The following is a 13,562-nucleotide window of genomic DNA, read 5'->3' as shown; positions in this document are numbered from 1 at the left end:
TTTCAAATGTTATCTAGAATCGATACTACAGTGTTTTAACTACTGATTTTAATATTTTAACGTGTAAATTACAGTTTTTATACATTTTAAAGTGAGAAAATAATTTTTGCAAAAAATATTGTATGATGCGCACTATTTTTCCTTCTGTTTTCTTCCTCCGCGCAGATTTACTTCAAGGATCAAACGTTGTTCCTTGAAACTAAATTAATGACGTAGTAGCTCGTGTAAGATAATCAGGTTGTTGTTATAATCGGTTTTTGTAAGTTATCTAAGGCCTATCTAAAAGCCCTTGCTACTTGTACTTCGTTTAAGCTAACAGATTTGTTATAGCACTTATATTTCACTGCTCTTTTGTTGTTTTTGATTTCTTCCATTGTCCTTATTTGTAAGTTGCTTTGGATAAAAGCGTTTGCTAAATGTAAAGCATTGGCAACCCTGTTTTAAATGTAATGTATGTAATGTGCTCTGTTATTAAGTATTGATCGACAAAACAGTTTGTTTAATGTTAGCAATGTATAAACCAAGCAATGAGTAAATAATGTGAATAATGTTATCAATGAGTAAATAGCGAAATAGTTTTTTTATTTGAATTCTAAAAACATGTAGGAAGGTAAACTGTAACGTTAAACATACTACATTGAGAAAAACGTTTGCAAACACTACATTTGTTTTAGCAAGTAATCCACACACGCACATTTTCATAAAAACAAATAACGCCCATTGTTCAAATGAAGAGACAAGACCTTTGTCTTTTTTTCTGCTAGCATAATTTCCCCGTAATAAAAAATACTACAAGTATTTTTTTATTGATCAATTTTTTCTATATATTTCAATTTACTGTTATTTAATTTTATTAATTAATGTAATTTAAACACGTCGATTTGTATTATTTTGGAAACAGCAGTGGGGACTTTTATTTTGTCTCGTCTGGTGACGGTGTTCTAGGACTCCGAACCTCAGTGCAAAGCTAATAATCCTAGAAATCGGCGGTGTGTGTGACACACTCATCCACTCTGTTTCTGCCTCTCTTCATTATACACGCCCAGGAGGATGAACAAACCCGCTATAGAGGATGAGAGCTGCACTTAATGTCACTTTTTAAACTCTTTTTTCGGCTAATGTGATGGTAACGTGGCTCATCAACCCCGGGGGATTTTCAGGAACTTTTTTCACCTCGGATGCTCCGGATCTAATGCTTTTACTATTTAGAGTTGCCTTTAAATCTCCGATAACCGTCTAAAATTGATCTTCAATTTATGTTATCAAGTATATATATTTTAAAAAACATTTAATTTAGTCGATTTATCCGGTTAGAATCTCGCAGATTCATTCACGGGCGGTTTACTGTGAACTGGCGCGTTAAAATGCTACGTATAGTGTCAGTAGATGTGCAGATGCTGTAATCTTTTAAACACCTGATTTAATAATTGTATTTTGTGTTAAAACACATCTGTCTGTCGCTGTCGTGTTGGTTGGAGAGAGATTTACGAGCCTCAACCCACCGTTCGCGTGTTTCCACCCACCCTCCGTGAACTTTCATTTTTGCTGTTTGTGAAGGAGTTTTATTAGTCAGGACTAGGAAGGGAAAGTGTCGTTATTGTGCTGGGATGCGGAAGAAAGAGGAGTAGGGCTGATGGTAAACATGTTAAGGGTTTAAAGTGAGTGGTTCAGTGATCATGTCGTCCATGGAGGGTGTTTTCTCCTGGGTGGGTGACTGGCAGTGGCTCTGCATGGTCACTCTCTTTCTGGCCTCTGTTGTCACCTTGATTATATACTTGGTGCTGTATTTTTCCAACGAACCACCTCTTGGGAAACACCTCTTAGTCATGTGGATTCGAAGGAAGCCGATGGGATTTTATGCTGGGTGCTGTCTCTGAAAAGCTGGAAGTGTCAGTGGAGAAGAGCCTGGTTCAGGAGCCTCAATGAAGAAGTTTGTAGATCACAGGTGGGTTTGTTGTTCTTGTTGTCTTCATTCAGTTATATCTATGTATAATCTTCATTTTTTAAAATGGCACTTATGGGCTCCTAACAATTGTTTTCCTTTGGTGTTTTGTTGTTCTTATTAGAGCGGGATTCAGTTGACATTTGAAGAAGATGGTGTTCAATCATCAGAACTGGCCGTGGACCAGATTTCGAGCTTTACAAAAACACCCGGTCAGAAAGTAAGGCCACGCTAACCTATATGAGTAAAGTAATTGTTGCCATACTTCTTCATTATATCACCCTGCTTTCTTTACACTGAGAAGGGTTTGGATGTTTTGAATAAAAACAGGGTCAAAAGACTTCTCGTTTTGACATGCACCCTGTTTGATGATTCAGAAAAATTATTAGCTATTTTATGACCGGTGAAGCATGAGGATATTTAAAGTGACATACTAGTCTTAGTCATAATTGTATTCTTTTTGCAGAATGTCCTGTGTCAGGTGGTTGGAAACAAGCTGCAGTTTTCTCTCAGTGCTTTACCAAGCTCTTTGTCTTCAGAAACCCCCATGAGATACAGTGTGACGATATCTCCACTTCGTCTGCAGGTAAACATGAGTGTTTATTCTGCTCTTATTGTCACTAGAGGATGGTTGGGTAAACACAAGCGCTTTGGCATATGTATAACAAATTGTCATAAGACAGTCATTCTTGAAATGCTTCCAGGAATATTGGCGATGGTGAGGCAGATAATCCAGTTTTAGTTTTTTTAAACATTCTCTTGGAGTAGTAGACAAGTATCTCTTTCTTTGTGATTCTAGGAAAGTATGTCAGATGTTTTGCTATCAAAGTAAATAGTCATATTAGTCACATTGGGATAAATCAACACCGTGCTCATTTGGGCTGTACATTCAGTTTTAGTGAAGAGGGAAATGAGCCTTGTGAGGAAATGAAATCTTATCTAAAATGGGGAATAAACAAAGGTTTGTGATTTTGAAACCTGTATTTCAGATTCTTCACCATTTCTAAGTCAAATATAAGTAAATTCTTGACCATGTGAACTCTCGTACAAAAGGTCAGATTTTGCCAGTTTTCAAATTGTACTTGAAATAAAAAATATATATTTAAGTCAAGTAATACACAGTTTTTTATTAGTGGTCTCAGTCATTTGGACCCCAATGTTTTAATTATTTTAGAATTATTTATTTACTATTATAGTATTTATTATTATTTATTCACTTTTTTTATTTTTAGATTGAGTTGTAGGAATTTTCTCTACTTGTCATTTTGATGTTTAATGTTTCTACATAGCTTTAAATGTTTTTTTTTTTTTTTTTTTTTTGTAAATGTATTTCAGTTAGCTGCCAAGTTAAATTTTCTTATTAAATTAGGTTTTTCTTCTAACATTATATTTTGTTTGATTTCAGCTTTATTTCAGTAGATAAAAATGATTTGTAATAGTTTTGGTTAACAATAGCACTGTTTTATATGTGTAGAGAAACATACCTGTAAGGATCAGGAATAAACACATTTGCTCTTGAATAAGATGTCCCGTGTGCTCACGAGAGATGTAACGTTTCATGGCCCATCCCGAATGCTTTTGATTTAGGGGGTGTGACTCACTCTGCCGTTTTATTTGCCACGGGAATCAGATTAAGTGCCGCGAGTACTGGCTCGATGTCCTGCCTTTATTTTAATCACTGTTAATATGTCTCAGAAACATGCAATTTCGCTGGTACATCCTGCCTAGAATTATTCATGTAAAAGCTTCTACCTCTTGGACAGAGAGTTCATTTAATATTGCGCTACAAATGGCTGTAAAATGACTTTGTGTGCCCTCAGAGCTGCAGCTTTTTCTGCTCTGCAGACGTTTACTATGCATTGTGTTTACAAGTTCCCACAGCCTTTACTCAATTGCATTACAGCTATTTTTAAACTAATAAGTTGGCGCGGTTCCTCATTGTCGTGCTGATCCCATTTTAGCCATAAGTGCGTTGAGTGGCTAAATGCGTTTAACCTGTCGTTAAATCTTTCGTTTCCTTGTATGCCTTCAGAATCCGCCCCGGATCTGTGGTGTTCTGTCATAGTGGGCTGTTTTTGTTCAAACAAATCAGGTCAAGTGCTAGATTGTAAACCGAATACCAGACATGTGCCAAGTGTACATACGGAATACTGGCCTTTAGAAGCAGTTGCATTCTCTGTTTGTCATTCCAGCCTCTTTCTGGAGGAATCCAGGTGGTTACTACATATTTTCTAGCCGTTTCTCCTGCTGATCAGGGCTGGTTGCTGGAAAGCTCCCAGTGGTTGTTAGAATGGTTTCGTAGGCTGAACAACAGTATATTTAGAGCTTTTGTTTCTGTTCTAAAGGTCAGTGCACTCTAGAGCCCACAGCCACAAATGAAGATGTGGAATGACACTTTTATTGTGACTCCATAGGGTCCAACTTTAGCAGAGTCACAAGTACTGTAAGCAAATATCTTTTCAAGCTCAGAATGAAATATATTGCATTTTCTGTATGTATTGCACTGTATGTCATTAGTGCTGTTTCTAGTTCATCCAGACATCCACCCTCTTCAGAATTTCATGTGATTTAGAAATCAACTTGAGCACTGAGCATTGGACTTGCATTTGGCGTCCTGATTTTTTTTTTCCTCTTTCCACTTTTCACCCAAGTTCAGAATTCAGAAATGTAAAGCAGTCGTGCTTGGACATGACGGCCCATTCCTCTGTGTACTGTGGGGCCTGCGGCTCAATGAGCTGTTGTGAATCTGTGAATGCTCTGGACCCTTTGTTTATTGTGAGTTTGAAGTAGGCAGTGTTATGTTAGTCTCTTGTTGGCCGCTGTGTGTTTCTGCCTTGCTGATATGCAGCAGCAACATTCGTTGTTTAATTTATGGCTGATATTAGGTCAACATAGATCTGTCAGCTGTTTATTTCATTTGGGTTTTCAAGCACCCTTTTTCTGAAATCGATGATATACAGATACTTGTATGCAGCAAGTTAACATTTCTGTTTTCGGTTTCTGTTTCATGATTGGTAAAAGCAACAACACAATTAAGACCTTGTGTTAAACCATTTTAAAAGAGGTTTTAGGCTTTACAGTTTTGCACATAGTGTCTGGTGGCTTACTGCTCTGATCAGTCCTTGTTTTGTGTCTATGGTTTTCAGTAACGTTTGTGTGTGTATTGTTGGCACAGCTGGCCCTACAGATGAAAGAGGTGAACGAGGAGGTGGAGATTTCCTGGGGGGTGCTTCACCTGGACTCAGATTTGCAGCTTACTCCAAGTTTCACACAGGTACATCCACACATCGAACCACATCGAGATTGCTCGACTCCATCGTGTGGTTGCACACTCCGTCGTTTGTAAATCTCAGTAGGTTTTTAGAGGGTGACTTCTGCTTATTTTTTCAGAACCCTCATGACTCTCTCTGTGTGTTTCAGGGAAATTGTGGGAATCTAAGTGAGGCCGCTGTGAACGACAAGCTCAGACAGGTCTTAAGTCGAGCTCAAGCATCCGTAACTCTGAGCAGCCGGCCTGCAGAGTCTGCAGAAGTTAAGGTACTACCCTGCACCAAATCTGTTAAATAGCGTTTAATCCTCTGTAAAACACTTCATATCAACCACAGAAGCTAATTAATGTGTATAACCCTCTTTTGTTTATCCTTGATTATATGATTTGGTAAATTTCATAGTATTCAGAATGTTACATAACTTTGGAATTTGCTCAGAATGGAGAGAAAAACACAGAAAAGGATGTTGCTGTTGGTGTCATGAGTGATGATGTTTTATTTCCTCTGTCCTCTTTAACAGGAAGTAAGGAACAAGACCTTGCAGGTGACCTCACCCCCAAAGCCCCCACGAGCTCATGAGTGGAAACTATTAGTGAAGAACATCCGGGTCACATGCAAACAGGAGGATGGTGCTGCAGGTCACTGAAACACACTCATATTCCAGCGGAACGCTTGTCCTTCCAGTTCTCTTTAATATTTAGCTGAATCATTTAGACTGGTTTATACAATATGCAAGAAAATGAAACATGTATTGGTGATTTATTTGCAGCACTGGAAAATGTTTTTAGCATTTTAATATCACTTATGCACTTTCAGTCACTGTCAGCCAATTGTGATGGGCCATTTCTAAATATATGGTCACATGACATGATTCTCATTCTCTGAAACCTCATATGTCTCGTATATTAGATGGAACTCATACACACCACAGACTTCAGCTAATGTTTTCATATTGCTTGGATCGAAGTAACCAAGGCAATTATTAGAATGAAATTTTGTTGTGGGCACAAAGTGCAGGCTACATTACCCAAAAAGCACCGCCCCGCAACTTATTCAGTTTAACTGGCCATGTTTCCCTCAATCAGGATGTCCCTTCTGTTCGGAAATCAATTCTGGAAGTGGTCTAATAGTCCCACTGCTCTCCAGCCAAGTCACTATTACAGCCCAGCAAGCACTTAACAGAGACAACTAGCATCCATCCATTTTATGCATAATTCATTATGACAAAGAGCGTTTTCTGTTATTTTAGTTAGTCAGTTATTTAGCTCTAACACTCCTAGATCTCTTCTTTTTGTGCAAATACCTAGTTTATTTCAACGTATTAGATTAGCAAATGGGCCTTCTATTGGTAAGATATTGCTTGTCCTTGGTTATGAACCGTTTCTATTCTGGTTTCAGGCGGCATGAATCCCCAGTGTATCCTTCAATTGGATGATCCTCCTCAGAAGGTCACCAGTTCAGTCTTGACTAACACATCCACTCCGGCCTGGGACCAGCCCTTCATGTTGTGAGTTCAGGTCCACTTTCATCTGCTCCCTCCCCAGCTGCTTCTGCAAACTTAATTCATCACCATTAAATTATTATTATCATTTTTTGCCCATTTGCTACTTTCATAGAAAAGTGCAGTAGAGGTAGGACAGGAAAATATTAGGAGAGAAGGGGCGACATGATGCAGAAAACGTGAATCGATCAAATGTTGGGCCAGAACTACATGTTCAGCTGGGAAACCTGTTTGAAAACAATCGGAGTTCTTCGTACTCTTCTGTTTTGTAATGCTAGTAGCATTACATATAAATAAACACATATTTATATTATTTATGCATTTATTATTAGTTATTTGTATGTTTTTAACTTTTTTTAATTATTTTTTTTATTATTCAAAACCATGATCAAGATAGTCAACTCAAGAAATCACAAAATACAAAATCAGCCAGCATTTAAACAATAAAATGTTTGTAGTTTGACAGTTTTGGGGCATCATCTAATCTTTTAAGATGAAATGCTGCATGATTTATTTTATCTCTCGTCATTGTCTGTCTGTTTTTGCAGTGAGCTTAGCGGCCGATCGAAAGAGCTGAACATCCAGGTTGTGGATAACGGCAGAACTCTGGAGGGTAAGTCCACATGACTGAAAATAAACCAGCTTAACGGCATAAAAACCGAGAAGTGATATCCATTAATCTGGTCTTCTGTGAATTTAATCTACTTTGGGTCATCTGTTTCTCTAAATAATGAAAAAGCCTCAAAAATCCTGTGCAAGAGGTAGATTTATTGAGCTAATAGAATGATACTGTGATAATATCTTGACTTGAACACTTCTAACAGACACGTGACAGTTTATATTACTTCATGCCATTGGCCTTTCACCCTGATTTCCTAACAGCTTGTGTGAAATGTGTTTGTCTGTGTGCTTGGTGTCACTTTTGCCTTCCTCTGCAAACACATTGATCAAATAATTTACATTACTTTGATTTGATCAGGCATCGCTCTCTGTTTTCCTTCCAGATGGTTTGTTAGGGCAGGTATCTGTGCCTTTTGATCTAGTGAAGAAACACCCCAAAGGTCAACAGACGTTTTCACTCATGACCAAAGATCAAGTGACCGGATCACTAACTACTGAGGTGAAATAGCTCATCATGATACAGTGCAACTAGATGTTTATCACATTTCAGAATTAATTCTCATAGATTTCTCATAGAGATTAGATGCTTTATGGATTTAACTTAATTTGCATAATACATATGTTATGTAATATACATTTTTGTTAGCTTAATGTGCAGAAAGACTTGTTTAATAAACCATTGGCAAATTGAATATGCAATTTGAATATTTGTGTACCAACCTAAATTAACTTCTGTGTGTAGTTCACCTACCTGGAGCCCAGCGAGGTGCGTAGCTGGCAGATGCCCACGCCGGCCCCTACTAAAAGAGTGGAGATGGACCGCACTGTGATGCCCTGTGGCACCGTTGTTACCACTGTCACTGCTGTGAGGAGCAAGCCAGGACGACCTTTAGCACCTGGTACCATTGATTCAGTTGTAGATTTTGAGAAGGCAATCTGAAAGTTATTTGGGTATTTGAAATCTAGCTTTAGTATGAAGATGCTACAGTTGTCATATAATTTCCTAAACCACAGTATCAGAATCTCCCATATGATTTTCATGTTTGGTTTAAAACTCGGTCTTATAGAATCCAAATCGCCTTCTAAAAACAAGCTGGCAGAGAGAAGGGTGTCAGAGCAGACGTCCCTACACGGAGCCAAAGTTAGCAAAGCCCTGTCATCGTCAGATACAGGTGGGATTTCCAGTTAAGCTTGTTGGTATAAATGGCTAAATGCATTTCCTTTTGTTTCCAATTTCTATACAGCAAGTCCTCATCAGCAGTCCTGGAGTGTAAATTCAAAATGCCACATTAGTAATGATTACGTTTAGCATTTTGACACTCCTTTTCACTTGTTTTCCTGCACAGAGTTATTGATGTTAAACGGCACCGACCCTGTAGCCGAAGCTGCCATCAGACAGCTCCATGAGTCTGCAAAACAAAAGCTCAAATCACCTGTCAAAAGAGCACCATCATCATCTCAGGAGTGGCCAAGGTAGAGAAAAAGACAACTCTGTGACATGTATATTTAGTTGGCATGAACAGCATATCGGTACCATATCAGCTATTGTATTTACTGCCTTCATTTTTACATTTAGATTACCTTTACTTTGTAAATTTTAAAACACTAATAACAGTTGTTAAATGATATACTTGCAAAATTTCAGTTATTATATTTTTTTTACCTATTCATTCACTTTTTTTCATTTTAAAAAATGGAGTTTAAATTAATTATACAAAATAGTGCAGCATTTTAATCTGCTTGTTTGTGTCGGACAGATTAATTTTTTTATTATATTTTTTAATTCGAAAACTTCAAAACTTTGAAGATTATCAACCCAACAAAATAAAAAAATCTGTGAGGCATTGATTTAATTAAAATTATAATCTTGTGATGCCCATTGTCACTCTTAGAATTAACAACAACTGATTTAGATTTATTTATACGAAATGTACAAAACTTAATAGCTTTTTGGTAAAACTTTCGAAATTTAAAAACCTTAATCAAGATTGTCAACCCAAGAATTCACACAAAAATAAAAATCAGCAAGCATTCCTATGGCTTAAAATAATGTTTGTAGTTTTGCATTTGTAACTTATTCATACAAAATTGTCAAACCGATATTATCGGTCTCAAACAGAATTAATTTAGCTTGTATCTACAGGTAGTTAGATGTACCTTTCATAATCACAATGTTGCAACATAAACAAGTTCTTCAATTTTTCAGTTTCTAATTAAGGCTTTACTATTAACCTCCTCTCTAGGCCCCTCTGACACAGGATGAGGAGATGACTCTGATGGCAGGATACGCAGCTGCGATGGATGCTTCGATGTCTGGAGCATCTGAGGAACCCAGCAGCGAAGCATTACTCTCAGAAACAGTGGTAGAACCCAGTGTTCTTGAGCCCACAGAGTCTCTGGTGGTGCGAATGGCACAGACCACGTGGAGGACTGGGAGAGCCAGACTGGAGAGGACCCAGATGCAGATAAAACATCTCTCTGTATCTCTGAAACGGGTTCCAAAAAAGGAAAAGGTGAGGCGCGGGGAAAGGGGGACGAACTTTGAGATTTCTGTGAATGAAGATCAGCAACATTTAGATTATGCTGAGCAAAGTTTTGAATTTGTGTTTAACCTCTTTACATCTTCAAACTACATAAAGCGTTTTACTGGAGTAATAAATGTGGTCACAGGACTTCATGTGGAAAACGAAGGTCAATTGCCTGCATTAACATTACCGTACAAACATGTTATGTTCACCAAGGCTGCATTCATTTGATCAAAAATTCAATATGTGATTGCTGCTAAATATTCAGTTTTGCCGTTATTCCAGTCTTCAGTGTCACATGATCCTTCAGAAATCATTCTAATGTGCTCTTGGAACATTTATTATTATTTTTGTGGAAATTGATACATTCAGTGAAAAGAACAGCAGGAAAGTGTCTTTGTCACTTTTTTTATCAGTTTAATACTAATTTCTACAAACTTCACATGAAAAGTAGTTTCTGTCACTTGAGATGCTTTGTGAACCACCTTTGAGAGAAGAGCGAAGGAATTCTTAGTGATAATCTCTCAAAATTTAGTCTTTTATTGGGGTGCCACAGCTAACACAAAGTTATTAAATTCTGCCTTATCTTTGTTTGTGTCTAATATGAACATTTCAGCACATTCTAGAGTCTTTTTGTTTGTACTTCTGACATTTTGATGAAATTCCACTTTCTTTTTTTGTTCTCTATACCTCTTATCACTTTGTGTTTTTTTTCTTTGCCATCTTAAAGTGGAAACCTGTGCTAACCAGACTTTATTGCTGGAAGAGTAAGTGACCTCTTGAGAAGTCTATAATCGTTAAAGTATGTAGACTTCCCTGTGAAATGGTTAACAAACCTTTAGTAAAAAGCCAGTCCATGCTCAAGCATTTCATTCACACTTCCATCACGATAATAACTAAGCTTTTATTATCCTGTATTTAAATGAAATGTGGTTTCGGACTTAACTTTTGGTCATGGAGAAAGATTTGACATGTTATTTAGCATCTCAAATCTTTGGAGGCATCCCTTTTACTTTTGTGCTGTTGAACCTTTTCATTGTTGGCCCGATGAGATGTTTGGCTGATAACTTGCCCAAACAGCTTTAAAAATCCAGAAGTTCAGCCATGCTGAACCTCTAAGTTGGTTTGGACTGGCTTATACTTCTCTAATTCTAAAACCAAGCAATTTCGAATATGTTTGCGTTTTTTATTTTAGTAGTGTGCTTGTGTTCTTTCAGCTAATTTACATTTGATGCAACGAGTGTATTGTAGTAGCATCTTTCATAGCTGAGAAAGACACAGCTTCTGTCAGAATTCCTACAGAATATCTGCTGCGTCTTCATGGAGGTCAACAAAATCGAAAGAATATTTGATTCCTTATTTCACAGTTGATCGGAGTGTGGAGTTTGACCTCCAGGTTGGCTCAGTGAAGCACTGTATGTTGGGGAACTTGTCTGATTGTTTTCGTCTCTGTTTGGTGCCACCTGTAGGCAGCTTCCTGCACAAGAGTGCCAAGCTATTCTTCAGACGGCGACATCAGCGAAAGGAGCCAGGGATGAGCCAATCCCACAATGACCTGCAGTACTTGGAGCATCCCGAGGCGGCCATGATGGGCGACCGGAAAAGAGGACGGCCACCTTCAGGCGCATCATCAACCGCAAGCTTCTGCCAAGGAGTAAAAGCAAAACCAACGGCACAGTGAGAGAACCGCCCACATGAGCTGCCCACTCGGTCACCTTCATCAAAGCTAATAGCTTTTGCACCTCTAATCTTTCTAACATCCTCCTTTTCACATTCAATCTCATAAATTTTATGCAAGTCGTTGCTTGTTTCTGGGTCATATTTGCCAAAACCTCTGCATAGCAACAATCACTCTCATCAACTCCATATTAACACCATGATCCAGATTCCCTGAAAACCTATTCCGTTATTCAGACCTCTCCGCTTATGGAGCCCAGAATGATCTCAATAATACTTCACGCAAAAGATGCGATGCACACATGCGTAACCCAGTTCACATAGATGAGAAATAATTCATGTGTACGGAAAAAAATATATATATATTCACAAAAACCAATTCACCTGCACAAATAAGAGTATATGTTCATAAAATACATTTCTCAAATGCAAAACACACTTCGCAGATGTACAACTGTGTTTAACATTTTTGAATGTTTAAAAATTCACAAGTTTATGTGAATCGCCTTGGAATTGTGTGTATTTTTAAGACTTCTCTGGTAGCGAACTCCTCCCACACGGGACACTCATACTTTTTAGCCAATCAGATTTGAGCCTGTCAGTCGACCGTCAAATCAGCCGCTGACTTACATTGTTCTCATTATCGAGTGTCTAAACGACGATTTCATTATTTTTAATTTTTTTCGTGAATGTGAAATATTTCTCATGCATGTGAATTGGGTTTACGCATGTGTGCATTGCCTCTTTTGCGTGAACTATTATTGAGATCATTCTGGCTCCATACATGAAGACCGTCTGCCTGGCTCTAGATTAATCTCTCCATCCATTTGTGTGCGTGTTTATGCAAGAAAATTTACAAAACAGCATTAAAATGAACACTCACTCTTTTCGTCTCTCCAAATGACTTGTGTCATTTTACCTTATGCCAAATATTGATCGTCATGCAAAAGATATTCTGCGTTTGTGGCCTTCTAACCAAAGCGGGCTTTGAGGACAACTTTTTCTTGCCATCTATCTGAGCTTTAACCTTCTGGAAACCCTCTGGCGACCTGATGGATCCTGGAATATTCAGACAAGGGAATAACATTGATTTTTATATGCACTTGTTTATATGCATTTGCAGGGATGTGCAGTGAATTCTGTGAGGTTTGGTGTTGAAGAAATGCTCTGAATTAGTTTATTAAAATTATGTGAAAGACCTCGGTCTTAATGTGAATTGATAATGGGAGTGTTCATTTTGTTCGGGAGAAAAATCGTTCGTTTCACCAAATTTGATTCTGGGAATAGTGAGTTTTAATGTTCAACGAACATTTTCAAACAGTGCGTAACATTTAAAATGTTGTGGTTTGGCACTGATATAAAACAGATTTGTTTTTTTTTTTAATTCATCTTTTCATTTCTAAATATTATCCTTTAAAGTACACATTCAGTGTAATTATGTGTAAGCATATTGATTGTTCACTTTTTCCACAGTTATTCCATCATGCCTCACATTAAAAAAATAAAAAAGTGTGTTAATTGTACCAGAGGTTTTTAACACTAAGCCATGGGCATTTTCCCATAGAGAAAGACCTGAGTGAATGAGAATTTATGTAATCAATAAGTTCATGATTTATGAGATTTTCCGAAGTGTGCAGTCTTTTTTTACCTGTACTCTTAAGCCAGCTGAAATGGCTGTGAATGATAATAAGTTTGTATTTTGGACATCATCTGTTGACCCTGTGCGGAGAACTGCAGTGGATTTTGTGATGAGAGATTCAAAGGCTCTGCTTGACATTTACTTGACCTCAAATTGCATATGTAGAAGAAACCTGAATGCCTGTCCATACTGAATGTTGCCAGAAAGAAACCTCAGCAGTCTGGCTGTTAAATGTGTATCTTGGGAGGACTACTGTTCTTTGTTTGTTTTTTTTTGTTTGTTTTTTCATTTTTGTCTATGTTGCTATGTGAATCCTGGCCTCACAAAATGAAAGATGTATTTTCCAGTGAAATGGAAGGAGGCACATGAAGATTTTATTTTTGTCATG

The 13,562-nt window shown here is 37.7% G+C and overlaps 1 pseudogene; it reads left to right on the top strand.

Moving 5' to 3' along the window:
- The first annotated feature begins 922 nt into the window (after positions 1-922).
- Positions 923-11,992, top strand: LOC113109939 (C2 domain-containing protein 2-like; annotated as a pseudogene).
- The last annotated feature ends 1,570 nt before the right edge of the window (positions 11,993-13,562 follow it).

Source organism: Carassius auratus, chromosome 10 (genome assembly GCF_003368295.1).
Source record: "Carassius auratus strain Wakin chromosome 10, ASM336829v1, whole genome shotgun sequence".
Taxonomy (NCBI): Eukaryota; Metazoa; Chordata; class Actinopteri; order Cypriniformes; family Cyprinidae; genus Carassius; species Carassius auratus.
The sequence above is the reverse complement of the archived record's forward strand: the minus strand, read 5'-3'. Positions and strand labels throughout refer to the sequence as shown.